Below are 5,233 nucleotides of genomic sequence, written 5' to 3' on the forward strand. Positions count from 1 at the left end.
GTCTGTTGGATGTGTGCTTTTATTTTGAAAACTGCTGAAACAAGTTAGCTAACAGTCACGGCTGATGAACTACGGAACTGCAAGGACTTGTGAGGCATCAGCTTGGTCCCAAAAGACAGGGGCAAGCCTAAGCCAAGCTCTCACATGATCTGTGCCCTAGCACTACTGACTCCAAAACTCAAATAAACCTTTCTGAAACATCTTCCCCTGTGCTGCTGCAGTGTGCACCTGCAGCAGTCAGAGGGAGCAACAGTACTGTGGAGGAAAGTCAGACTTATTTTGGGGACCTCAGTGCCACACTACAGGCTTTCAAAGGCGTGATACTGACATTTCTGGATCCTGTACATTTTCAAATTGACACGGTCCAGCCAGTGTAAGTTCCCACATGCACATTTATCATGCCTTGGCAGCCATCAAAATAATCAGAAGAAAATGAAAGTCCACAGTTACACAGTATTTTTCCTGAAGATTATACACACGTAGTTTAAAACTTGGCTTACTCTCTCTGGCTTACTTCACAAAACTACATTTCCACTACTCAGCAGCTGAGCACAGAGGGAAGAGAGGATTCAGCAGCAATCTGAACTAGAAAGTTCAGCTGCTTTCCGTGTAGGTGTATGTTTGTGCCGAGGTGACAGCTGAGTGGTCATGGACAACAGGGCAGCCTTGCTCTCAACCCAGGAGCAGAGTACTCCTCCAGCACTCCTCTCCTGCCAGCACATTTTCATCAGAGGCCAGACATGAAGCACATCAAAATCTACACAAAAACCAGAACTCCAGTAAGGCCACGACCAGGATACAGTGCCAGTGTGCAGACACCATCCTCAGCAAAAGCTGACTGCAACCCACAAACTCCCATCCCACAGTGTCTTTGCACTAGGCTGTGACCACTGCTATGGGTGGTGACTCCCCCCAGCTCTAGTGACCTTAATCACAAGACAGAGACCAGAGGAAGCCCTTTGTATTTGAAGCTAAACTTTACATTGCAAATAAACTAAATGAGTCATCAAACAGCTTGAGTGAAGCTCTCTCACTGAAGTGCTAATTCCACCTCTCCCCCAGGTTGTTGAGTCAGAATGTCTCTCCCTCCAGCCCTGCTCTGCTGTACACAATCCAGAGAGGAACTGCAATGTTAATTCTCCCAGCACCTCTTTCATGCCTTCAGCCAAATGTCCTCACCTTACCGTTCGAGGCAGATTTCTGATTCTTTTCTTCCTGTGAACGGGATTTAGCAGATAAACCCTCATTAATACTATAATTCTTATTAAGAATTCCTTGCTAATGAGAGATCTGCCAAACACGTGACTAGGCTAATTTGTGCAGTGTTTGTTCTCAGCAATACCTGCACTCTCAAGTTCTGGTGTCCATCAATTATCCAAAGCACTAGTACAAATCTTCTGGCACAAACAGGCACAACCTCATTTTCACAGACTTCAGGAGACAGAGGACAACTACATGCCAAAATCCTGTCTTGGCTTCCTAGACTTGCTGCAAGCTACTCATTTCTCACTTTTTCCAGCCACAAACAGGCAGCTGCTGAAACCTACTTCTATTAGGATCTTCCCCCAGAGCAGAAAGGTGGGTGGGCAATCCTGCTCCACCTGCTGCAGAGCTGGGCTGCCCTCTCTCCATGGGCACTGAGCAGTCACACACACCACGGCAGTGACAGCCATGTGCTCCCACCAGTCTTCCAGTGCACACTAAAGAAGCAAGGACCCTCTGCAGACCCTCTCCACCTGCGTGCTGCAGGGCACTTGAGCAGGCTCATGATGCTTTAGGTTCCCTGCATAATAGGTCTCACATCACTGATGTGGAGCAACAGGGGTGGCTAAGTGCTGCTGCTTTTTGCATGGCTTTTCCACGACAGACTTTTAGATAAACGGTTCTCAGAAGATCACAAGCATATCAGAGATGCTGGAGGCAGAATGCAGAAGCAAAACAATTGAACTCAGCCATGTCCATGCTGGCCCTCTCCAAGGCTTCCAACTCTCTGTGCTGCATCTTGTATCTGCAAGCACTAAGGTGCACAGAGCCGGGTCAGTGAGTCTGCAGGGAGCCAGGTCCATGATCCCCCCAGCTGGGAGCATCCCTTCAACTCCAGCATGGGTGGGACTGCAGAGGTAAGGAACAGGGGCTCTTCCAGCCAGAGGCAGAGGAAGTCAAATTCAACAAGGCACAAGCATTGCCAATTTTTAAGTGAGGAACTGAATAAAAATCAACAGGAAGAATTGCCATGAAGCTTATGTGTTGAAATGTCCCTTACTCTGCACTTTTTATTCCAACCAATCTGGCTGCTGCACTGCCTCAAGCAGTGAATTACACTTTGTGTGGTATTGTGCTCCCAACCATTCATTTCCCTGCTCCACCTGGCTGTATGCTGGTGTTTGCAGCCTTCTGCCATCAGCCTGGCAGCCAAACTAGCCATGACTGCACCAAATGGAGAGGCTGACCCATGGCAAGGAAAGACTTCCACACAGTTCCATATATTCTTTGGCAGAAAACAGATTTAAAAGCAGGCTGCATTCAATTATTTGTATAACTGGAATATCCTTGCTACAGGTCTTGTAACCATAGCAGTCACTCCAACAAAGCTTTAAAGAAAATATTCCCTCGCTATTAAAATATTGATTTTAGATTCTGATTCAGTTTCTCAATCCTCTTCATTTCTGACCTCAGTGGTGCTGTCTGCCTCCAGGTCTTATAAAATACATGGAAAAGGAAGAGCTTGGCACAAAGACACCAAGTATCCTGAGCTAGGCATCACAGGCATCGCAGGGTACTTGTGTCTTGTGCCAATAGAATGATGCTTCCTAAATATACAAATACAAAAGGATCTGGTTGTCATGTGGGCATTGGGAGGTTTGCTAACATTATAAAAGTAACCAGCTAGCAGGGATGTTTCTCAGAACAAGTCTCAGGCAATTAAATTGAGCCAGCATTAATCACATTGCAAACACAAAGTATTACTTCAGTTGGAGCCAAACTCATTTAAAAGCTCAGGCACTGAAAAAAAAAAAAAAGAAAATTAGGGGGAAAAGGCTGAAGTATTTGGCAATTGGCAATATACATTAAGGTCCCTTGATATTATGGCTGGATTCTCTTCTATCTCCACAGACTCCATTCCACAGTTATGACTCTTGTATTAGTAAGAGTCGTGCAGGCATCACACAAAGGCAGCATTGATTTGTTATTCTGTAACTCTATCTGGATAACCAGGGAGAATTTGTTTTGAAAAGATTCAGCCATAACCTTTCACTTTTTTCAGCTGCCTATTAAATGAGTATGTAGCCAGGAAAATGGGACACAGAAACTGTAAGATGGATGTGATCTGCACACGCGTTTTTCTCACAAGTACAGTGCACGTTTTACAAAAGGGAGTAGCTCCAGGGTTACATTCTATAATGGAGCTGAATGCAAACTCCTGAATATACAGCACCTCAGGGAGGTACATTAGGAAAGACACAAGAAGGAAAGTATTTTCTTCATGCAAGGAAGGAGAAAATATCTTCTTGAAACATGTCTGGAGAGTCCCTCCTGGATGCCACCACAGCTGGATTGGCTCTGCAAACTGGCCCATGTGAGTTTCAGAGCAGGTGGTCTGCGGATTAAGGAGCTATACCAGCTGCTTTAGCTTCTCTCCACTTCCCACTGATCGTGGCTGGACACTGCTGAATGAAAAGCAAACGTGAAGGAAGCTCAGTGACTAACAGATGTATTTAAGGCCAAAAAAAATTCATGTACCTAAAATACTGCAGCAGCAGCTGTTTTGTTTTATATGGTCAGGTTCAGAACAAACAGAAATTACTTCACAGAATACTGTCAGAATAGAAATCAAATACAAATGTATCTGTGTGAAACCTGGGCATGTATTTTTAGGTGCACACACCCACACACATATGCAGCCTGAATAGTTCAGTCCCCTCCTCTGACACAGCCAGGGATGCCTTCAAGAGGAAAATGAGCCCAGGCATGCTCCTAATCCAGTCTGCCTGCACCACCCCTATTTTAACTACATACTGTATCATGTACTGGCTTGAAAATCTTTTTATTTCCATGACTCTTTCCTTCCTCTATATTCTCACAATGCCACTCAGTTTCTTTCAGCAACACAGTAACACGGCAGATCAAATCCGAAATTCTGCAGTTTAGTGCTCAGTACCAAAGACTGCAGTAATTATGCTAGGGGAACAGTCTCTACAAAACATTAGTTCCCATTTAGTTTTCCCACACTGGCTTAAGGTTTGAACCAGGACCTAAGACCCTTCAGCAAAATATCAATATGGAATCACTGCAGTCACTTGCAATTAGCTGATGGCAGCTTATTTACATTCCCATCCCATGAGCAGATACTCATATTTTAAGCAGCAGTTATCCAGAAGGCTTTTCACAATTAACATACAGGTTGTCAGTTTCAAGGTTATTCAAACCAGCCACAGCATCTGCTTCCAAAATTAAACCTGCACTGCTACAGTGGGCTCTTTGGAGAGTGTTTCCAAATCTCCAAATCCCCCCTCATGCCTCCTGAACTGTGGCACTCGTTCCCTCCCAGAAATATTTGCTTTACCTTTTGTATGTTCAGATAGCCTTGATCACTTGCATCCTTCCTGAACTTTTCTGTGGTAATACATAAAGGCTGAAAAATCATGCTGTAAGCATATGGAGCAAGATTTGCTAAAATGGATGATTTCATGATTAGTTAGACTGCTGAGAAACCTTAGACAGGAAGCAAAGATTTGCAGCCGGGTTTCAGAGATGAAGTGTTCTGCCATAAAGTGGGAAACCCTTTTGCCCTAGGTGCTACCCGGTTGTGTTCTCCCCTCCAGAAGCTCTTTTGATATTTCACAGGCATCACAGGGTACTTTTCCATTAAAAGACTCCACCAGCAGTGAAGGGTTCAGCACTCTGCCCTCCATTCAGCCCCACTGGCAGGCGGCAGACTGGCAATCCTGAAACTGCTCCTGCAGGACTGACTGCGCTACAGAAGGAGCATTTCTGACATCAGCAAAGGGAACAGGAGCTCAGTTTGGGAAGCTGACATCACACACACCCCACTGTGACCCCTGTAGTACAACAATCTCCAAAACAACAACAAAGCTCCATTGTAACTGACACCAAAAACCTGGTTTAACTGTGCCCTTTAAACTTAAGGCAACTGGGGTAATTCTAAAAAGAGCAGGTGTACAAAACTGCTCCAGAGAACAGGGAAAGAAGAACCCACACCATTAGCTGTCTG

This window comes from Fringilla coelebs (assembly GCF_963513975.1).
Source record: "Fringilla coelebs genome assembly, chromosome: 3".
Taxonomy (NCBI): domain Eukaryota; kingdom Metazoa; phylum Chordata; class Aves; order Passeriformes; family Fringillidae; genus Fringilla; species Fringilla coelebs.